General features: G+C 40.9%; 1 protein-coding gene and 1 long non-coding RNA gene across 2 annotated transcripts in view; one reads left to right on the forward strand and one right to left on the reverse strand.

The window, feature by feature from the left end:
- Positions 1–23303, forward strand: part of LOC132893461 (uncharacterized) — a 113403-nt gene extending 90100 nt beyond the window's left edge. Inside the window, exon 2 of the long non-coding RNA XR_009655561.1 lies at positions 22661–23303. This is a non-coding gene — a long non-coding RNA (uncharacterized LOC132893461). The remainder of the gene's footprint in view (positions 1–22660) is intronic.
- Positions 1–25289, reverse strand: part of xpr1a (xenotropic and polytropic retrovirus receptor 1a) — a 151350-nt gene that overhangs the window by 109973 nt on the left and 16088 nt on the right. The window lies entirely within an intron of this gene.

Consider the following 25289-nt stretch of genomic DNA (forward strand, 5'->3'; position numbering starts at 1 on the left):
TAAACCCAAAACTCACCACGCTGCTCTGTCTAAAACCCCAAACTAACCACATTACTCTGTCTAAACCCAAAACTCACCACGCTGCTCTGTCTAAACCCCAAAGACACCACGCTGCTCTGTCTAAACCCAAAACTCATCACACTGCTCTGTCTAAACAACAAACACACCACACTGCTCTGTCTAAACCCAAAACTCACCACGCTGCTCTGTCTAAACCCAAGCACACCACACTGCTCTGTCTAAACTCAAAACTCACCACGCTGCTCTGTCTAAACCCAAAACTCACCACACTGCTCTGTCTAAACCCCAAACTCACCACGCTGCTCTGTCTAAACCCCAAACTCACCACGCTGCTCTGTCTAAACCCAAAACTCACCACGCTGCTCTGTCTAAACCCCAAACACACCACACTGCTCTGTCTAAACCCAAAACTCACCACACTGCTCTGTCTAAACCCCAAACACACCACGCTGCTCTGTCTCAACCCCAAACTCACCACGCTGCTCTGTCTAAACCCAAAACTCACCACACTGCTCTGTCTAAACCCCAAACTCACCACGCTGCTCTGTCTAAACCCAAAACTCACCACGCTGCTCTGTCTAAACCCAAAACTCACCACGCTGCTCTGTCTAAACCCCAAACACACCACACTGCTCTGTCTAAACCCAAAACTCACCACACTGCTCTGTCTAAACCCCAAACTCACCACGCTGCTCTGTCTAAACCCCAAACTCACCACGCTGCTCTGTCTAAACCCCAAACACACCACGCTGCTCTGTCTCAACCCCAAACACACCACACTGCTCTGTCTAAACCCAAAACTCACCACGCTGCTCTGTCTAAACCCCAAACTCACCACACTGCTCTGTCTAAACCCAAAACTCACCACGCTGCTCTGTCTAAACCCCAAACACACCACGCTGCTCTGTCTAAACCCAAAACTCATCACACTGCTCTGTCTAAACCCCAAACACACCACACTGCTCTGTCTAAACCCAAAACTCACCACACTGCTCTGTCTAAACCCCAAACTCACCATGCTGCTCTGTCTAAACCCCAAACTCACCACGCTGCTCTGTCTAAACCCCAAACACACCACGCTGCTCTGTCTAAACCCAAAACTCATCACACTGCTCTGTCTAAACCCCAAACACACCACACTGCTCTGTCTAAACCCAAAACTCACCACACTGCTCTGTCTAAACCCCAAACTCACCACGCTGCTCTGTCTAAACCCCAAACACACCACACTGTTCTGTCTAAACCCCAAACTCACCACGCTGCTCTGTCTAAATCCCAAACACACCACGCTGCTCTGTCTAAACCCAAAACTCACCACGCTGCTCTGTCTAAACCCAAAACACACCACGCTGCTCTGTCTAAACCCAAAACACACCACACTGCTCTGTCTAAACCCCAAACACACCACGCTGCTCTGTCTAAACCCCAAACTCACCACGCTGCTCTGTCTAAATCCCAAACTCACCACGCTGCTCTGTCTAAACCCAAAACTCACCACGCTGCTCTGTCTAAACCCCAAACACACCACACTGCTCTGTCTAAATCCCAAACTCACCACGCTGCTCTGTCTAAACCCAAAACTCACCACGCTGCTCTGTCTAAACCCCAAACTCACCACACTGCTCTGTCTAAACCCCAAACACACCACGCTGCTCTGTCTAAATCCCAAACTCACCACGCTGCTCTGTCTAAACCCAAAACTCACCACGCTGCTCTGTCTAAACCCCAAACTCACCACACTGCTCTGTCTAAACCCCAAAGACACCACACTGCTCTGTCTAAACCCCAAACGCACCACACTGCTCTGTCTAAACCCAAAACTCACCACGCTGCTCTGTCTAAAACCCCAAACTCACCACATTGCTCTGTCTAAACCCAAAACTCACCACGCTGCTCTGTCTAAACCCAAAACTCATCACACTGCTCTGTCTAAACAACAAACACACCACACTGCTCTGTCCAAACCCAAAACTCACCACGCTGCTCTGTCTAAGCCCAAACACACCACACTGCTCTGTCTAAACCCCAAACTCACCACGCTGCTCTGTCTAAGCCCAAACACACCACGCTGCTCTGTCTAAACCCCAAACTCACCACGCTGCTCTGTCTAAACCCAAAACTCACCATGCTGCTCTGTCTAAACCCAAAACACACCACGCTGCTCTGTCTGAACCACAAACACACCAAACTGCTCTGTCTAAACCCCAAACACACCACGCTGCTCTGTCTAAACCCAAAACTCACCACGCTGCTCTGTCTAAACCCCAAACTCACCACGCTGCTCTGTCTAAACCCCAAACTCACCACGCTGCTCTGTCTAAGCCCAAACACACCACACTGCTCTGTCTAAACCCCAAACACACCACACTGCTCTGTCTAAACCCCAAACACACCACACTGCTCTGTCTAAACCCAAAACTCACCACGCTGCTCTGTCTAAGCCCAAACACACCACACTGCTCTGGCTAAACTCAAAACTCACCACACTGCTCTGGTCTAAACCCCAAACACACCACACTGCTCTGTCTAAACCCCAAACACACCACACTGCTCTGTCTAAACCCCAAACACAACACACTGCTCTGTCTAAACCCCAAACACACCACACTGCTCTGTCTAAACCCCAAACACACCACACTGCTCTGTCTAAACCCCAAACACACCACACTGCTCTGTCTAAACCCCAAACACACCACACTGCTCTGTCTAAACCCCAAACTCACCACACTACTCTGTCTAAACCCAAAACTCACCACGCTGCTCTGTCTAAGCCCAAACACACCACACTGCTTTGTCTAAACTCAAAACTCACCACACTGCTCTGTCTAAACCCAAAACACACCACACTGCTCTGTCTAAACCCCAAACACACCACACTGCTCTGTCTAAACCCCAAACACACCAGACTGCTCTGTCTAAACCCAAAACTCACCACGCTGCTCTGTCTAAACTCAAAACTCACCACACTGCTCTGTCTAAACCCAAAACACACCACACTGCTCTGTCTAAACCCCAAACACACCACACTGCTCTGTCTAAACCCCAAACTCACCACACTGCTCTGTCTAAACCCAAAACTCACCACGCTGCTCTGTCTAAACTCAAAACTCACCACACTGCTCTGTCTAAACCCCAAACACACCACACTGCTCTGTCTAAACCCAAAACTCACCACACTTCTCTGTCTAAACCCCAAACACACCACACTGCTCTGTCTCAGCCCAAAACTCACCACACTGCTCTGTCTAAACCAAAAACTCACCACACTGCTCTGTCTCAACCCAAAACTCACCACACTGCTCTGTCTAAACCCAAAACACACCACGCCGCTCTGTCTAAGCCCAAAACTCACCACACCGCTCTGTCTAAACCCAAAACTCACCACACTGCTCTGTCTAAACCCAAAACTCACCATACTGCTCTGTCTAAACCCAAAACTCACCATACTGCTCTGTCTAAACCCAAAATCCACCATACTGCTCTGTCTAAACCCAAAACTCACCACACTGCTCTGTCTAAACCCAAAACTCACCACGCTGCTCTGTCTAAACCCAAAACTCACCACGCTGCTCTGTCTAAACCCAAAACCCACCATACTGCTCTGTCTAAAACTCACCACACTGCTCTGTCTAAACCCAAAACTCACCACGCTGCTCTGTCTAAACCCAAAACTCACCATACTGCTCTGTCTAAACCCAAAACCCACCATATTGCTCTGTCTAAACCCAAAACTCACCATACTGCTCTGTCTAAACCCTAAACACACCACGCTGCTCTGTCTAAACCCAAAACTCACCATACTGCTCTGTGTAAACCCAAAACACACCACGCTGCTCTGTCTAAACCCAAAACTCACCATACTGCTCTGTCTAAACCCAAAACACACCACGCTGCTCTGTCTAAACCCAAAACTCACCACACTGCTCTGTCTAAACCCAAAACTCACCACACTGCTCTGTCTAAACCCCAAACACACCACACTGCTCTGTCTAAACCCAAAACTCACCACACTGCTCTGTCTAAACCCAAAACTCACCACGCTGCTCTGTCTAAACCCAAAACTCACCACGCTGCTCTGTCTAAACTCAAAACACACCACGCTGCTCTGTCTAAACCCCAAACACACCACACTGCTCTGTCTAAACCCAAAACTCACCACGCTGCTCTGTCTAAACCCCAAACTCACCCCGCTGCTCTGTCTAAACCCCAAACACACCACACTGCTCTGTCTAAACCCCAAACTCACCACACTGCTCTGTCTAAACCCCAAACACACCACAGTGCTCTGTCTAAACCCCAAACTCACCACACTGCTCTGTCTAAACCCCAAACACACCACACTGCTCTGTCTAAACCAAAAACTCACCAAGCTGCTCTGTCTAAACCCAAAACTCACCACACTGCTCTGTCTCAACCCCAAACACACCACGCTGCTCTGTCTAAACCCAAAACTCACCACACTGCTCTGTCTAAACCAAAAACTCACCACACTGCTCTGTCTAGACCCCATACACACCACACTGCTCTGTCTAAACCCAAAACTCACCAAGCTGCTCTGTCTAAACCCAAAACTCACCACACTGCTCTGTCTAAACCAAAAACTCACCAAGCTGCTCTGTCTAAACCCAAAACTCACCACACTGCTCTGTCTAAACCAAAAACTCACGACACTGCTCTGTCTAAACCCCAAACACACCACACTGCTCCGTCTAAACCCAAAACTCAACAAGCTGCTCTGTCTAAACCCAAAACTCACGACACTGCTCTGTCTAAACACAAAACACCCCACACTGCTCCGTCTAAACCCAAAACTCACCAACCTGCTCTGTCTAAACCAAAAACCCACCATATTGCTCTGTCTAAACCCAAAACTCACCATACTGCTCTGTCTAAACCCAAAACACACCACACTGCTCCGTCTAAACCCAAAACTCAACAAGCTGCTCTGTCTAAACCCAAAACTCACCACACTGCTCTGTCTAAACCCAAAACTCACCACACTGCTCTGTCTAAACCCCAAACACACCACACTGCTCTGTCTAAACCCAAAACTCACCACGCTGCTCTGTCTAAACCCAAAACTCACCACACTGCTCTGTCTAAACCCAAAACTCACCATACTGCTCTGTCTAAACCCAAAACACACCACGCTGCTCTGTCTAAACCCAAAACTCACCATACTGCTCTGTCTAAACCCAAAACACACCACGCTGCTCTGTCTAAACCCAAAACTCACCATACTGCTCTGTCTAAACCCAAAACACACCACGCTGCTCTGTCTAAACCCAAAACTCACCATACTGCTCTGTCTAAACCCAAAACACACCACGCTGCTCTGTCTAAACCCAAAACTCACCATACTGCTCTGTCTAAACCCAAAATCCACCATACTGCTCTGTCTAAACCCAAAACTCACCACACTGCTCTGTCTAAACCCAAAACTCACCACACTGCTCTGTCTATACCCAAAACTCACCACGCTGCTCTGTCTAAACCCAAAACTCACCATACTGCTCTGTCTAAACCCAAAACACACCACGCTGCTCTGTCTAAACCCAAAACTCACCATACTGCTCTGTCTAAACCCAAAACACACCACGCTGCTCTGTCTAAACCCAAAACTCACCATACTGCTCTGTCTAAACCCAAAATCCACCATACTGCTCTGTCTAAACCCAAAACTCACCACACTGCTCTGTCTAAACCCAAAACTCACCACACTGCTCTGTCTATACCCAAAACTCACCACGCTGCTCTGTCTAAACCCAAAACCCACCATACTGCTCTGTCTAAACCCAAAACTCACCACACTGCTCTGTCTAAACCCAAAACTCACCACGCTGCTCTGTCTAAACCCAAAACCCACCACACTGCTCTGTCTAAACCCAAAACTCACCACACTGCTCTGTCTATACCCAAAACTCACCACGCTGCTCTGTCTAAACCCAGAATAAACACAAAACATGATACTGCTCTATCAACCCTACAAATTAATGTTGAATTCATCAGTAAAGACAATTTGATTGTTTGGTGTTCAGGATTCAGAGATTAATAAGGCTAGAGGTAATCAGTAGAGCCACAGTTTGAGAAGCAGCACTGCTCAGCACTCTCCAGAGCTCACATTTCATCAAGCCATCTCACACACACACACACACACACACACACACACACACACACACACACACACACACACACACACACACAGAGTACTTTCAGGCAGTACATGAGAGCTCTAACGCTATGCTAATTTTGGCTGACAGCCCATATGATGCTATCTGCAGTGCTCGTTTGATCGTGCAGGTAAAAAGCTTCACAGCCCTGAGGGGAAACGTGGCTCCCTTCAGTTCTGTCACCGAGGAAATGTGCAGCAGGACAGGTGCAGTGTTCAGTGTGCCATTAGCGTTTAGCGAGCATCAGTGAGGACATATGAACCCAGTAACTCATGAACAATAAAGCTAACTGCTGTGTCAATAACGCTAGCACAGACCATTAATCTCAACCTGGACACTGGAGGCAGAAAAAGGCGAGCAGCTTTTGGAGGAAATGATGACATCGTGACATAGTGACTGTTCTAGATCCTTCATGAGCTACGTTCCAGTCTGGCATACGCAAACAAAGTACTAAATAGTTTGCTCACCATATAAATGGCTTGATGTCCTGTATAACAGTAAACACTGGTTATAATTCACCAATATGCTCACGTAACTAGAGATCAAAACAAAACTTAACTTCCCTGATGTTAGCTAAACACTGTAGCTGGTTATCCTCTTCGGTGTAGATGGGAAATTTTTTTTTTACAAGCAAACTACTTAAGACTTTGTAAACTATTTTGTCATAGAGATGAAGCAATATGATAAAAAATATCATATAACACTCCCAAAAACATTTCTACGATACACGTTATACGTATCATGATATATTAGGGCGGCACGGTGGTGTAGTGGTCAGCACTGTCGCCTCACAGCAAGAAGGTTCTGGGTTCGCGGCCAGCGGGGGCCTTTCTGTGGAGTTTGCATGTTCTCCCCGTGTCCGCGTGGGTTTCCTCCGGGTGCTCCGGTTTCCCCCACAGTCCAAAGACATGCAGTTAGGTTGACGTGGGGCGGCCTTGGGCTGAGGTGCCCGTAAGCGAGGTACCGAACCCCTGACTGCTCCCCGGGCGCTCTGGTGTGGCTGCCCACTGCTCTGGGTGTGTGTGTGTGTTCACTGCTTCAGATGGGTTAAATGCAGAGGATGAATTTCACTGTGCTTGAAGTGTGCATGTGACGAATAAAGGTTTCTTCTTCTTCTTCTTCTTCTTCTTCTTCTTCTTCTTCTTCTTCTATATTGGCTTTCTGACAAACTGCCAGAGAAAAAAAAATATTTAATATTTCCAAAAAATAATAATATTTAATTTTTTATATATTTAAAAAAGTTGTATTTTTAAATTACAAAACATTACATCATTTTAATTTTGTATATATATATATATATATATATATATATATATATATATATATATATATATATATATATATGTTTCAATCAAATAATTTTTACTAGATATAAAATTATATATACACTTGTGTTCAAAATAATAGCAGTCCAACACGACTAACCAGATCAATCACTGTTTTTGGTAGAAATTATATTACTACATGGCAAATAATTTACCAGTAGTTGTAGTAGAGTCATAGAAAACCAACAGACCCAACATTCATGATATGCATGCTCCTGAGTCTGTGTAATCTAATAATTAAGTGAAAGGGACGTGTTCAAAATAATAGCAGTGTGGAGTTTAATTAGTGAGGTCATTCATTCTGTGAAAAAACAGATGTCAATCAGGTGGCCCTAATTTAAGGATGAAGCCAGCACATGTTGTACATCCATTTCTCTCTGAAAACCTGAGAAACATGGGTCGTTCCAGACATTGTTCAGAAGAACAGCGTGCTTTGATTAAAACGTTGATTGGAGAGGTAAAACGTATACTGTAAAGAAGTGCAGAAAATGATGGGCTGCTCGGCTAAAATGATCTCCAGTGCTTTAAAATGGACAGCAAAGCCAGAGAGACGTGGAAGAAAACAGAAGACTACCATTCGAATGGATCGAAGAATAGCCAGAATGGCAAAGACTCAGCCAATGATCAGCTCCAGGGTGATCAAAGACATTCTGAAGTTACCTGTGAGTACTGTGACGATTAGAAGATGCCTGTGTGAAGCTAATCTATCGGCAAGAAGCCCCCGCAAAGTTCCACTGTTAAAAAAGAGACGTGCTGAAGAGGATACAATTTGCCAAAGAACACATCGACTGGCCTAAAGAGAAATGGAAAAACATTTTGTGGACTGACGAAAGTAAAATTGTTCTTTTTGGGTCCAAGAGCCGCAGACAGTTTTTCAGACGACCCCCAAACACTGAATTCAAGCCACAGTCCACTCTGAAGACAGTGAAGCATGGTGGTGCAAGCATCATGATATGGGAATGTTTCTCTTACTATGATGTTGGGCCCATTTATCGCATACCAGGGATCATGGATCAGTTTGCATATATCAGAATACTTGAGGAGGTCATGTTGCCTTATGCTGAAGAGGAAATGCCCTTGAAATGGGTGTTTCAACAAGACAACGACCCCAAACACACCAGTAAGCGAGCAGCATCAGGGTTCAAGACCAACAAAATGAAAGTTATGGAGTGGCCAGCCCAATCCCCGGACCTTAATCCGATAGAAAACTTGTGGGGCGACATCAGAAATGCTGTTTCTGAGGCAAAACCAAGAAATGCAGAGGAATTGTGGAATGTTGTCAAATCCTCCTGGGCTGGAATACCTGTTCACAGGTGCCAGAAGTTGTCAGAAACCGTGGTTATACAACTAAATATTAGTTTAGTGATTCACAGGAATACTAAATCCTTAAGATTTTTTCAGTTTATACAGTAAATATTTGGAGTTTGTAATGAAAAATGCAGACACTGCTATTTTTTTGAACAGCCCAATGTTCATTTTTCTTCATTTTCTGTAAAGTAATTAAAATATTGATACATTTTTCTTCATGTTTTGATGTAGAATATAATGTGCAGTGTTCCCAATGCATGGAAATAAAAACTATTATAAGGATTTTAAGCTTTACTCACGTTTTTAAACACACTGCTATTATTTTGAACACAACTGTATAAAATATATAAATAAAAATATCTAGGTGATATATACATTATGCTGTATAAAAATATTATGTAAGTACATAAATATAAATATTTAACACTTAAAATCAGCTACCAATTTTTTTTTTAAATCATAAAAAGATCACAATATCTCAGAAAAACATATTGTGACATAATTTATCATGAGGAAGTGATTATATCCTCATTTTGCCCAGCTCCGTTATGTCGTATAATACGTAATGCAAAGTACTAAAATAATACTTTTGATTAATAATATATTCATTACTTTAATTAATGTCTAATATTAGTTTTAAACTTGGCTCCTGTTTTTAATTAACATTAGCCGAACAGTAGCTAGCTTCTTTCTAAACTGGGATTATTTACACATGACAATACATTAGCTTGCATTAGTCGTGACATACGAGCGTCCTGCTTCATAAACGCTACGCTAAGTGCTGCGTCAATCACACTAAGACAGGCCATCAATCTGAGTGCTGAGTGTAGAAACACGCAGCAGCAACCAGCAACCGAATGATGACGCAGATATGCTGAATTAAACGTAGCACAGATCTTATAAAGTTATCACACAATATCTGTATGAATGTTAACACATGTTTATGAGTCTCACTTCATTAATCAGCTAAAAATGTTTTAGGTGTTTTTGCTAATTTGATCATGTGACATCACCATTAGCCTTTTGTTTCACTTTGACCTATCTGAAAGCGAAGCACAGTGAGCTGCTAATGGGAGCAATTTCCGTTCTCCGGGAAAGGGATGAAGACGCTGACAGTGAAGGCGAATCTCTGGATTTGAGAAGGTGAATGAATAAATAAAGCGGTTTGGCAGAGAGAGAGAGAGAGAAAGAGAGATCAATCCCAGAGGAGAAGCTGCCTGGCCTCGATAAGAAGAAGACGACGGAAGGATGAACACGACCTTGAGTTTCTCTGAAGGAAAAAAAAGAGGTGAAATACAAACGGAGTGATGGTGGAAAATCGCTGCACTCTGTGACTCCCGCTGATAAATACTGCTGGGGATTAGTCCTGGAACGATAATAAACATACGATACTGACACCAACAATACAATGTCCTGAAATTATATAAAAAAATGGTAAGTAACAGGGATGAGAGTGGGTCCTGATGAAAAAAGCAGGAAATCTGTAAAATGTCCTGAAGGCGCCCAAAGTAATAAGAGGGGATCGGGGGGGAGACACCCCCATGAAATTTTTTTCAAAATGAGACCTTACACACCCTATTTCCTGCAATCTGAGCTGTAGTTAATGAAAACACCTGATGCCTATCTCATCTCATCTCATTATCTCTAGCCGCTTTATCCTTCTACAGGGTCGCAGGCAAGCTGGAGCCTATCCCAGCTGACTACGGGCGAAAGGCGGGGTACACCCTGGACAAGTCGCCAGGTCATCACAGGGCTGACACATAGACACAGACAACCATTCACACTCACATTCACACCTACGGTCAATTTAGAGTCACCAGTTAACCTAACCTGCATGTCTTTGGACTGTGGGGGAAACCGGAGCACCCGGAGGAAACCCACGCGGACACGGGGAGAACATGCAAACTCCGCACAGAAAGGCCCTCGCCGGCCCCGGGGCTCGAACCCAGGACCTTCTTGCTGTGAGGCGACAGCGCTAACCACTACACCACCGTGCCGCCCCGATGCCTATTTTCATACTTATTGAAATAAAAACACTATTATATAGAACAATATGTATCAAAATCAATATGTGTGTATTGCATTAATTCAAAATAATATCTACATTTTATGGGGACTGGTTATTACTCATTGTCAACATCACTTGTTTTTCTAAAAAATGTCCATTAAAATTCATAGTTATTTACAGTTCCATTAATAATTCACATTTTCATATATTCAATATATTGAATTAAATAAAAACATTAATATCTTATGGAAACTGACCTTTTCCTAATGTCCACATTACTTGTATATGATTTCTTCACAATGTCTGTTTAAACTTTAAAGTTATACAGTTAAACACTGTCAGCTATAATTCAAATTATCATATATTCAGTGTACTGAATCAAACAAATGCGCATTTTATGGGGACTGTCTTTATCTTACTGTCCACATCACTTGTATGTTTTCTTCAAAAGGAAAATGTCTATTTACACTTTTTACAGTTAAAAGTTGTTTACAGTTCCCAGTTATTTTTGAAACAAATTTTCATTTTATCATTTAGAATTCTTCTTCAGCTTCTTGGCCAAAGCCAAAAGCTCATCAGTCCTCTCTTTTTTCCTTTTTCTTTCATTAGCCAGCGCCTCCTGTTTTTACATGCTCTAACCTGGCTCTCTTCTGCTCTCTCACACTCCTCTCTCGCTTTCCTTTTGCTTTGATAAACTTGTTTTTTATCCCAGCATCAATTTCACGTACCTTCGCTTCATCTCGCTTGTCAATAGTATTCAGCATCTTGAGAAAAAACGCCAATTAGAGGAACACATTATTATGCAGCTCACGAACATGTGTAAGTTTTGATAAAAGAAAGCGGATGTGGGTGTTTTTGTAAAAACTGTTTTGATTGGCTATTATGGTCTCGACATCGATGTTTTGACCAATAACAATGCAGATAACACGAATTTGACATCACATTCAACGAGATTAAACGAGACTAAAGATGGCGACTTACAAATAATGTGTAAACATCGTTGGAGTTAATTAAGTTTGAACAGCATGAAGGAACATACCCCAACCCCCCGAAATTAATAAAAAAAATTCTCAACAGATTTGGCATAATATAAAAAGTTTGTTTTTTACTCAGAAAAAGCGGAAATCCGCCGAAAAGCAGAAAACTCTCATCCCTGAAGTAAGAAGGGATAACAATTTTTAAAAATGGATAACATTAAATAAATAAATAAAAATTAAAACCCTGAAAACAGATCATCTGAAAATCCAGCATTAAATTCTTGGAAGAATGTAAATCACACGCAGTGAAAATTTACTTAGTGCCCTTGACTGTTTATTTGCTCCTCTCCTAATTATGTGTATGTGTGTGTGTATATATATATATATATATATATATAAAGTGTTTAGTCTATGTCTAGTTCTTATCTAGAGTGTTTATACTGTTTGTATTGTTTATTTCAATTATTCTACAACCCCGATTCCAAAAAAGTTGGGACAAAGTACAAATTGTAAATAAAAACGGAATGCAATGATGTGGAAGTTTCAAAATTCCATATTTTATTCAGAATAGAACATAGATGACATATCAAATATTTAAACTGAGAAAATGTATCATTTAAAGAGAAAAATTAGGTGATTTTAAATTTCATGACAACAACACATCTCAAAAAAGTTGGGACAAGGCCATGTTTCCCACTGTGAGACATCCCCTTTTCTCTTTACAACAGTCTGTAAACGTCTGGGGACTGAGGAGACAAGTTGCTCAAGTTTAGGGATAGGAATGTTAACCCATTCTTGTCTAATGTAGGATTCTAGTTGCTCAACTGTCTTAGGTCTTTTTTGTCGTATCTTCCGTTTTATGATGCGCCAAATGTTTTCTATGGGTAAAAGATCTGGACTGCAGGCTGGCCAGTTCAGTACCCGGACCCTTCTTCTACGCAGCCATGATGCTGTAATTGATGCAGTATGTGGTTTGGCATTGTCATGTTGGAAAATGCAAGGTCTTCCCTGAAAGAGACGTCGTCTGGATGGGAGCATATGTTGCTCTAGAACCTGGATATACCTTTCAGCATTGATGGTGTCTTTCCAGATGTGTAAGCTGCCCATGCCACACGCACTAATGCAACCCCATACCATCAGAGATGCAGGCTTCTGAACTGAGCGCTGATAACAACTCGGGTCATCCTTCTCCTCTTTAGTCCGAATGACACGGCGTCCCTGATTTCCATAAAGAACTTCACATTTTGATTCGTCTGACCACAGAACAGTTTTCCACTTTGCCACAGTCCATTTTAAATGAGCCTTGGCCCAGAGAAGACGTCTGCGCTTCTGGATCATGTTTAGATACGGCTTCTTCTTTGAACTATAGAGTTTTAGCTGGCAACGGTGGATGGCACGGTGAATTGTGTTCACAGATAATGTTCTCTGGAAATATTCCTGAGCCCATTTTGTGATTTCCAATACAGAAGCATGCCTGTATGTGATGCAGTGCCGTCTAAGGGCCCGAAGATCACGGGCACCCAGTATGGTTTTCCGGCCTTGACCCTTATGCACAGAGATTCTTCCAGATTCTCTGAATCTTTTGATGATATTATGCACTGTAGATGATGATATGTTCAAACTCTTTGCAATTTTACACTGTCGAACTCCTTTCTGATATTGCTCCACTATTTGTCGGTGCAGAATTAGGGGGATTGGTGATCCTCTTCCCATCTTTACTTCTGAGAGCTGCTGCCACTCCAAGATGCTCTTTTTATACCCAGTCATGTTAATGACCTATTGCCAATTGACCTAATGAGTTGCAATTTGGTCCTCCAGCTGTTCCTTTTTTGTACCTTTAACTTTTCCAGCCTCTTATTGCCCCTGTCCCAACTTTTTTGAGATGTGTTGCTGTCATGAAATTTCAAATGAGCCAATATTTGGCATGAAATTTCAAAATGTCTCACTTTCGACATTTGATATGTTGTCTATGTTCTATTGTGAATACAATATCAGTTTTTGAGATTTGTAAATTATTGCATTCCGTTTTTATTTACAGTTTGTACTTTGTCCCAACTTTTTTGGAATCAGGTTTGTATTTTTATTTTTATTTATTGAATTGCCTGTTTGCACCGTGGGTCAGAGAGGACTGAAATTTCATCTGTGCTGTATGTCGAGCATGTATAGCATATTTGACAATAAAGTTGACTTGACTTAATCCAGAAATTACGAGCATCAGTATTCAGGCCTCAGATGTAACTACAGACTTCGGGTGCTGTTATGGGAGGAGTTACACACAAAGAGGAGTTTATCTAAAACAGAGGTGCGTCTCGGTTACACTCGATTCTGACATTTTTCCTGCGTAATCTCGGCTTGAGTAAGGAGCAGTATTAAATCCAGCGCCACCATCTGACGGTTTAATGTAACTATAATACTTCACGCTGAAGTTCATGTTTTGGCTGTAAATACATTCACACACACTTTGGAATGTCATTCGAGGGCAAAATTAAATCTGCAAATATCTCAGCTACTAATTCCACACCACAGGTAAGAATTAGATCTCACAACGTGTGTGTGTGAGGAATCTTTCTGTAGAAATTGACCCTAAACAAACTCCAAAGCATCTTTACACTATGACCTTTGTATAGAAAGCCGGCATGTTGCTAATCTGTACACTATAAGTCTTTAATGTTAGCTATAACATTAGAAATGTAGCTATAACTCTATAAAATGGCACTACAACTTTAAAATTTCATGGTATAACTTTATAACTGGGCGGCACAGTGGTGTAGTGGTTAGCGCTGTCGCCTCACAGCAAGAAGGTTCTGGGTTCAAGCCCCGTGGCCGGCGAGGGCCTTTCTGTGCGGAGTTTGCATGTTCTCCCCGTGTCCGCGTGGGTTTCCTCCGGGTGCTCCGGTTTCCCCCACAGTCCAAAGACATGCAGGTTAGGTTAACTGGTGACTCTAAATTGAGCGTAGGTGTGAATGTGAGTGTGAATGGTTGTCTGTGTCTATGTGTCAGCCCTGTGATGACCTGGCGACTTGTCCAGGGTGAACCCCGCCTTTCACCCGTAGTCAGCTGGGATAGGCTCCAGCTTGCCTGCGACCCTGTAGAACAGGATAAAGCGGCTACAGATAATGAGATGAGATGAACTTTATAACTGTTGCTGTAACATTATAGCTTAAATTATAGCTATAAATTATATAATTTTACATTAAACCTCTATATCTTTCTACTATGATTCATAGTAAAATTCATTTTACAGCCAAACCCTATCTCTATTAAGTCTATTAATTTCTATTAATTAATGAATAATAATAATAATAATAATAATATCACCCCTTTGAAGTGCATGTCTTTACAAGAGACCACATTGGATTAACAAAAAAAAAACTGGTATTATTTTATAAATTAGAATTTCAAAAATAGTGAATAATAAGTGTGATTAAAAAGCCTACAACCCCCCCCCACACACACACGAAAACTTCATGACCTCATAGTATATAGTATCTTTATTCTTCTTATCATTAAGTTGTGCGCATAATTAACTGTCGCTGTGTACAATTCTAAAGTTAATGTTTAAATAAAAAACAAAACATCAAACATACAAACAAAAACACACACAACAGAAACTGGAAACTGAAACCGATTCATCAAAACATTGTGATTCAGCAGAACCGCAGCTCACGGAATAGCTTAATTCACACAATTCACTTAAACATTTTGAAAACTCCATGAACGGAGACAGACGTTCTCCCAGTAACAATATCGTCCCATTGTAATACAAGTCCAGGTGAAGATGAGGCCAGCCGGATGTGCACTGATTGAATCACACGGGGAAATGGGTTATAATCTGATCACTGCTACATTCCCGCACTTAGCTCTGAGCTTTGCAACTGCATGTCACACACACACACACACACACACACACACACACACACACACACACACACACACACACCCACACCACCAAGAACACGAGATCTCACAAAAACTTCATTTTTCACTAATATATGTTTGAAGTGATGTTTTCTTATTGGCTGAGAGTCGAGTCCACTTGGAGAGATCAGACACCGAACACAGATGAGCGCTGATCCTAAACAACCTCCATCAGAGACGACAGCTACTAATCCCACACCATGGGCAGGAATTAGACCTCACAGCATGTGTGTGTGAGAGGAATCTTTCTGTAGAAATCAACCCTAAACAAACTCCCAAGCGACTTTACACTATGGCCTTTGTATGTTTAGCATTTTTACAAAGCTGTCATGTTGATTATCTGTATACTATAACTCTTTAATGTTAGCTATAACTTTAGAAATGTAGCTATAACTTGATAAAGTTACACCACAACTTTACAATTTCATGATATAACTTTATAATTATAGTAAAATTATAACTGTTGCTATTACATTATAGCTTAAATTATAGCTATAAATAATACAATTTTACGTTAAACCTATATATCTTTCTATTATGAATTAAAATCCATTTTACAGTTGAACCCTAGGACTAGCTGTAACATTGTTATGTACTATAATATATAACTTTAGGCCTAAAATGATTTTTTTTACTACTTTCAGTAGAACCCTATAAAAACTTAGCCATAAATTTAACTAGAAATACAACTTTAAACCTACAACTAAATGTAACTCTGTAACTATAACTTTTCAACCTTCTAACTTCATAACATTACACAATACCTTCAGCTAGAACTTTATTACTATAGCATAGCCATAAATTTGCATATCATTTTGTAACTTTACAGGATAATTTTACACTTTATAACTTATACACATAACTTATACACTTTAAAACTGACAACAATTTTGTGTAGCTACATAAACAATACATTTGTATAAAAGTGAGGTAGGTTAGAAATTTACTCTTGAACAATATAACATTATGTTAGAGTTAGGGATGTAACAATACACCCACATCATGATTCGGTTCAATTCGATTCACAGTGTTAGATTCACAATTCAATTTACTTTATCAGCTTAAATATTCGTTTTGTTTTCTTAATAACCAACAATAATTATTTACCACATTTGTAAAGGTTGGAGTGAAATATAATAACTTATTAACTGAAATATTCATTTTATTAAAAATTAAAACGTTAATAACAAATATTCCTTTTCTTAAGAAACTTTAATGAACATTTGTACTCCCTCCATCTGCTTTTCTTTATCTTTCAGCCCTTAGACGGCACTGCATCACATACAGGCATGCTTCTGTATTGGAAATCACAAAATGGGCTCAAGAATATTTCCAGAGAACATTATCTGTGAACACAATTCACCGTGCCATCCGCCGTTGCCAGCTAAAACTCTATAGTTCAAAGAAGAAGAAGCCGTATCTAAACATGATCCAGAAGCGCAGACGTCTTCTCTGGGCCAAGGCTCATTTAAAATGGACTGTGGCAAAGTGGAAAACTGTTCCGTGGTCAGACGAATCAAAATGTGAAGTTCTTTATGGAAATCAGGGATGCCGTGTCATTCGGACTAAAGAGGAGAAGGACGACCTGAGTTGTTATCAGCGCTCAGTTCAGAAGCCTGCATCTCTGATGGTATGGGGTTGCATTAGTGCGTGTGGCATGGGCAGCTTACACATCTGGAAAGACACCATCAATGCTGAAAGGTATATCCAGGTTCTAGAGCAACATATGCTCCCATCCAGACGACGTCTCTTTCAGGGAAGACCTTGCATTTTCCAACATGACAATGCCAAACCACATACTGAATCAATTACAGCATCATGGCTGCGTAGAAGAAGGGTCCGGGTACTGAACTGGCCAGCCTGCCGTCCAGATCTTTCACCCATAGAAAACATTTGGCGCATCATAAAACAGAAGATACGACAAAAAAGACCTAAGACAGTTGAGCAACTAGAATCCTACATTAGACAAGAATGGGTTAACATTCCTCTCCCTAAACTTGAGCAACTTGTCTCCTCAGTCCCCAGACGTTTACAGACTGTTGTAAAGAGAAAAGGGGATGTCTCACAGTGGTAAACATGGCCTTGTCCCAACTTTTTTGAGATGTGTTGTTGTCATGAAATTTAAAATCACCTAATTTTTCTCTTTAAATGATACATTGTCTCAGTTTAAACATTTGATATGTCATCTATGTTCTATTCTGAATAAAATATGGAATTTTGAAACTTCCACATTATTGCATTCTGTTTTTATTTACAATTTGTACTTTGTCCCAACTTTTTTGGAATCGGGGTTGTATTATTATAAAAATTATTATATCAGCATGAATTTATATTAAACTAAGATACTAAAATAATCTATTCATGGATGAAAGAAACAAGTTTTGCTTTAAAAAAATCAAATACAAAAGTAAAGCTGCTGTTTATAGTACACACGCTGCACAGAAAAAAACAAAAACAAAACAACAACATCATAATAAAGTCATCGTGGTTCCGTGGAAGATTGCAGATCTCAAAGCAACAGAGGCATAAACACACCAGCCAATCAGAGACCAGCATCACATTATTCCCTCGTCCCTATTTCCTGTTTATTCGCACTCGGGGAATCATTAGCACTGTGCAGTGTATTAAATATAGAATAGTATTAGTGATTTCCTGTAATGGATTATTGTTGTTCTTATTATTTTATTTTAATGCAGTCAGAAAAAATATCCAAGTAACACAAGTATATAGAATCATCAGGAAATTGTTGAATGTGACGATTTTACTGCAGCAGCAGCATTTTCTGATTTGATTGGCACTAATTAATCTGTGCCATGAGATTCAGGCATGCAGGGATGATAACGAGCTCACAGATGAATTGTTTGAACACTGAGTTTAATTACAGTGTGAGTTTTTATAGCTGTGTTCGAATGAGAAACACATTTCAACAACGCAACAAGAATGAAAATGGAAATTAAAATGATAATGGACAGTCCGTCAATCAGTGGACGTAAATACGTACTTCATTTAGGCTGATGGAGAAAGACAGACAGACAGACAGACAGACAGACAGATAAATTGTTCACTATGAAGCTCAGTAAACAGGAAAACCTCAAACTGCATTACAGTAAACACAAACCTAATATTTTCTTCTGACTCTATTAAAACCACAAAAGTCTCAATCCTGTTACCACACCTCTCCATCTCTCCGTCTCTCCTTTCTGTCTGTGTCTTTACATCACCACCCCCACCTCTCACCCTCTCCGGGGTGTATGCTGTACCATCTGTGTGTGTTATTTGGACTCTGTTACATTTAGAATAATGTTATTGTGCTAATTAGCTCTGAGTAACGCTGAATGCTAAAACACTGCAACAGGGATTTCATTTTGATTGTTATTATTATTATCAAATAAGAAAATAATTATATATTTTTTCAAAAGGGGTCATATATTTAAGACTAGGGATGTAAAAATGCCCCAATACCAACATCTGAGAGCAGATGAAAGTATGTGAGGTCATCATAGTGTACTGTACGTTCTCACTGTAACAAACAGTAACCTGGATGAACATCGCCTGGATTAATGATCAAAGTAAAGCCGACTCCAAACCGTGATGTGAAAATATCGAGAGGATGAACTACAGAATCTTTGTACAATACAAGTGTCAAAACATCTTCGACATAAAACTCAACATGACGAGTTCATCACAAGCACCAGACGCTGACTTGGAACTAGGAATTCTGATGCAATGACTTCTGTAACAGCTGAGCAGAAACACAGAACTGAAACAAAACCTGCTGCTCACCGCTGCAGCCCGACTCAATCTCAAGTGATTGATGCAGCAAATGAATGCGCTTTATTTCCATCAATATTCATGTCCTCTATACACACATCTGTACTGAACACACACACAGGTAATATCGTGTATCATATCGTGTGATGATAAATCGTGATACAAATCTAAGACGATTTGAATCAACAAAATAAAAAATAAATTGTGATTATTGTCAGGTTGTGTAATCTCTTAGTTTTTCTGAGCTATAATTGCGTTGTTTAGACAGCAGAGGGCGCATTAATTTACAATACCAGGAATACACGTGGCTTCACCGTAGGTGGAAGTAACACAGCTCTAATGCTGAAACCCTCTGAGCTCTATATAAAATCTGGAGAGCTTGTCAGAGTGAAGCCATCTGGCCGCGATCTTACCACTCACATCGCATGTCTCATCTCATCTCATTATCTCTAGCCGCTTTATCCTGTTCTACAGGGTCGCAGGCAAGCTGGAGCCTATCCCAGCTGACTACGGGCGAAAGGCGGGGTACACCCTGGACAAGTCGCCAGGTCATCACAGGGCTGACACATAGACACAGACAACCATTCACACTCACATTCACACCTACGCTCAATTTAGAGTCACCAGTTAACCTAACCTGCATGTCTTTGGACTGTGGGGGAAACCGGAGCACCCGGAGGAAACCCACGCGGACACGGGGAGAACATGCAAACTCCACACAGAAAGGCCCTCGCCGGCCACGGGGCTCGAACCCGGACCTTCTTGCTGTGAGGCGACAGCGCTAACCACTACACCACCGTGCCGCCCCACATCGCATGTATCTGGTTTATGTGTTAAAGTGTCGTATCCAATCAAATTTGCCCCAAGAAAAGTATCTCCTGACTTTTTTTCCCTTTCATTACCTCATCTTATTTTCTCCACTTCACCCTCATTCCTGACATATCTTTATCGTGCTCTCCTTCACTGTTTTTTTCTTTTTTCTTTATCCAGTTCAAGTCAAGTCAAGTTTATTTGTATCGCGCTTTTAACAATAAACACTGTCGCAAAGCAGCTTTACAGAATTTGAACGACTTAAAACATGAGCTAATTTTATCCCTAATCTATCCCCAATGATGAAGCCTGTGGCGACGGTGGCAGGAAAAACTCCCTCAGACGACATGAGGAAGAAACCTCGAGAGGAACCAGACTCAAAAGGGAACCCATCCTCATTTGGGCAACAACAGACAACATGACAGTTCAGTCTCTGATCAATTTCTGAACGGCTCTTTTACTACTATAATTATTTTTAGGGAGATTATTTCAGTTTTTCTCTTATACAGTGTATCTTTCTCTTTCATATAGTTCTATCTATCTATCTATCTATCTATCTATCTATCTATCTATCTATCTATCTATCTATCTATCTGTCTATCTATCTATCTATCTATCTATCATCCCAACAGAAAGCCTGTACAATATTTCCTTTCTCTTTAGGACAGGTGTTGAAACAGGATTATTTTCTCATGTTATTTGCCATTTTCACTTCATTCTCACAGTCACGTCTTAACAGTATTTATTGGTCACATAATTCACTGTCACAGTATTCATGCAGCTTGTGACCAATATGAGAGCGAGAGAGAGAGAGAGAGAGAGAGAGAGAGAGAGAGAGAGAGAGAGAGAGTAAATGAAAACACTGTCCGTGGCGGTCTATAGGAGGTGGCAGCTCTAACATATGTTCAGTTATTTCATGTGTTGCGTATTGTGTGTGATAAATGCACACAGGTTGCCAGATCTTTGGTGGATTATTGCATTGTTGTGTATCGTGTGTTGCGTTGAGTGTTTTTGTTTTAGTGCAAACATGACAATACAGTCATGCAAATATTACAGTCGATTTCTCAGTGATAGTCATGATGTTGAACTTTGAACACAGTGTTGTACAAGGATTGAGAAGTGAGGATCTGGCAACCCTTTACAAAATCTGTTTCATCCTGCAACATCAAACAAATGACACAGAAACACAAATAGATTCTATCTTTTTTTCTCCCTTTTTTGTCCTACATTTTTTGACAAATCCTCATTAAAATCACCTTGACCCACTTCCTTTGTCCTCGCGGCTCGTCCTCGATTCAAACAGTTTAATAATCAGATATATTTATATATTTCATTTTATTGCTGTAGGGTTTGAAATAATTCTACTGCCTGTGTGAGCTGTAGCAGGTGGGCATGAAATTGAGTTTAGCCTCCTGGGGTGTGTGTGTGTGTGTGTGTGTGTGTGTGTTGGGTCTCTTGAGCTTTAACGTAGCCTCAGGCTATGCTGCAAAAGAACACACCACGTTGACACTGACAGTGATTGGTCAATGGTACACAAAGGGGGCGGAGTCAAAAGCAGTTAAAAGGAAGCACTGGAAAATGCTGGTTGGAAACTAAAATTAAAATTTTATCATGTTAAACATGCCTGAGGAGCGTTGTTCTTCATTTTTAACATTTATAGAGAAGTTTATTTCTTAAGATATTTACCAGCATTTAATAATAATAATAATAATAATAATAATAATAATAATTTTATTCAGATGTCAGTATTTGTACGGAAGTATGATGGTACACAATGTTAATGCATTGATTCTCAACAGCCTTCATTGTTATTATCCATACACGTGTATCATACTTTATGATGATTATTATTATTTTTACACTTATTCCAGTTTAAAAAGAATTTGGGATTTGAGCGCAGGGTCAGCCACCCAGAGAAGAGGAGCAGAGTTCAGGGATTTGATCTCCCGACCTTTCGATCAATAACCGCTAAGCCCTCACTACTCTGTAATAAAAACATTTCTACATAAAAAACACACACACACACCAAAAATGAAATAAAATGCTAAAATAAAATAAACTCAATCTCATTTCCAGTTCAGACGGTATGAAGGAAAGGGGTCATGTGATTTATTTATGCTCGTCTTCATGGTAGCTTCCGTTTTATTACGTGATGAATTATTAAAGAGTTGAGTGGAAGATGACAGGGAGAGGAAACTCGGCACGCTGTCTTTCATCATTTGAGTAAAAACGAAAATGAACTACAAACCATCAATCAGTTTAATATCAGTTTAAAAACAAGCATGTTTAAAGATTTCCACATGACGTATTTCAGTGTACTCAATTTATTTATGTTTAATTTTATATTTACAGATAGATAACTATCCATCCATGGTCTCGCCATCAACTGATGCCAGTCTGAACATTCATCTACCTTCCATCCATCCTTCTGACCCTCTATTCATCCATCAACCTGAACATCCATTCATCTCTTTGACCTTTCGGCTGATCACCTATCCCTTTATCCATCCATCCATCCATCCATCCATCCATCCATCCACTTAGCTTAATTAACCAACAGTGCTGATGGTACTTACAGGCACTAAGATGTAAAATAACTCATTTACAGACAAGAGTGTGTGTGTGTGTTTAGATCTGTTTGTACTTTCACATATACATACTGCTTTTATGAATATTTAGCATATTTCCAGGAAGCCGTTTCTAAGGAAGCGAGTTAAGATAATCACATGACTGTAATCACCAAATCAGCAGATCTGATGTTACAAGTTTTTTTGTAAATTCCTCCTGTTTAATGTTAAATGATTTATTTGTGTATCGTAGAAATGTCTTTTAGTATCATGATATGATATTTTTGTTATATCCCCCCGCCCTGGTGCGTCCTGCTATGAAGCGGAGTGTGCAGTAAACAGCATCAGTGTTCAGTCTGGATTTTGTACGGATTGGGACTTCCTGTTTCCACAGAGAGAAACCAGATTAAAGGCTATCTTATAAATCACCTTCACTCCTGTTCACAAAACCATGGCTGCCCTCCAGTTGGCCTTTTCCTGCACTCCACACACACACACACACACACACACACACACAGAGCACTCAGCCTGGATATAATTGACAGATGAATAATGGATGGAGAGCAATCCTCCTTCAGCAGTCTGACTGTCTGACTGTACACACATACGCATGTGTGTGTGTGTGTGTGTGTGTGTGTGTACAGTGTTGTTACAATGTTGTTACATGGCCTCCTCTTCCTTATTTTAAGTAGTGTGTGTGGTGTGTGTGTGTGTGTGTGTGTGTGTGTGTGTGTGTGTGTGTGTGGTGTGTGTGTGTGTGTGCGTGCGTGCGTGCGTGCGTGCGTGTGTGCGTGCGTGTGTGTGTGTGTGTGTGTTGGATTGTGGGGGCTGTGACTATAAATAATGCAGCAGGTGGGGGAAGAGAAGAGCTGGTAAACCCCAACCTCAGGGTGTTTACACACACTCACACACACACACACTGGGACATAGATCTGTATTCATAGTTGAGTTCAGCGCACACTAAGGATTCAGACCTCAGACTTAAACGCTGTTCAGAAGTTACATGAGAGTTACGCATTCTTGGGCGGAGTTTGTCAACAACAGAGGCGTGTCTCAGCTACGCTCGATTCTGACCTCTGATCGATGTTAATCATCATATTAGTCTTTTTTATTTTTCATTTTTAAAACTGTCTCTTGCTTTTAAGTTACAGCAAAGGAAAAAAACACAATTTCCGAATTCATTAAGTCCGTATTTTCTATCCCTGATTTTTTTTCAGGTTTAAAGACGAGTGTTTGTTTTTAAAGGCAGTCATCTTGATGCCAGTAAAAAACCTCGTCTCAGACACTTATACTCAAGAAAAATCTGGCAGCTTTGGAAGTCTGAAGTACACACAGGAAGTTCACGGGAATACTGACTTAACTTTAGGACTCGTCACTGACATTTTTCTGAGCTGTATTGGTAAAATTATTGAAAAAAGACATCGCAGGACTAAAATATTCCACCTGAGAGGATCGAGAAGCTGCTCAGAGGTTCAGAAACACCAGTGAAACCCAACACACCACACGTCTCACTGCTGCGGAGAACATTTATTTGTCTTGAGGGCGCACAAACTTTTGCACTCAACTGACTCATTATAAAAGCGCATCAGCACTGGTGTTTGATCTTTTCATCTGCAGTCCCTCTGAGCTTTTATTAAACTTTCAGATTCCTGCAGGCAGAGAACGAGTGCAATCTGTCTATCAGAGTCACAGAACAGAGGAGATGGAGAGAGAGAGAGGGGGTAAAAAGAGGGATAGAGGGGGAATAGGGGATAAGAAGAAGACAGGAAGAAGGACAGATAGAGGACAAATACAGGAAACAGAAAGGTAGAAAAGATAGAAAAACAAAAAGAAGTAAGAAAATTATTTCTCAAAAATGATGAGAGACAGAAATGGAAAGAAGTGAAAAGATACAAAAGGCAAAACAAAAAGAAGAACATAAAAAATAAGAAAAGGAGAAGAAGGACAAAAGAGAAAAAGAGTGGAAAAGGCGGAAAGAAAAAGGAGGACAGGTAGGAATGAAAGAGAACATAGAGGACAATGGTCAGACGACGGAGGAAGAAAAAGGAAAGGCAGGAAGAAAACAGGAAAAGAAAAAGAGAAGAAGAGAAGAACAGGCATCAAATGAGAAACAGAAAAGAGAACTGAGCAGAGGACAAAAAATAAAAGTTGGAAAATGAAGCAACAGACATACAGAGGACAGAAAAGGAAGAGAAAAAGAGAGGAAAAAATAAAGGATTAAAAGAAGAGAAGGAGAGAAGTTGAAGAAAGGCAGCATGCAAAAGAAGAAAAGAGAAAAGGGAAAGGAGAGGAAGAGTGGAAGAGGAGTGTGTGAGACGAGCTTTTAAAAAGCAAAGAGGATTAACTCCAACATCCTCTCTCTGTCTCTCTCTCTCTCTCTCTCTCTCTCTCTCTGGAAGACAGAGTGCAGTGAG

The sequence above is a fragment of the Neoarius graeffei genome, chromosome 10, assembly GCF_027579695.1.
Source record: "Neoarius graeffei isolate fNeoGra1 chromosome 10, fNeoGra1.pri, whole genome shotgun sequence".
In the NCBI taxonomy this organism is placed as follows: domain Eukaryota; kingdom Metazoa; phylum Chordata; class Actinopteri; order Siluriformes; family Ariidae; genus Neoarius; species Neoarius graeffei.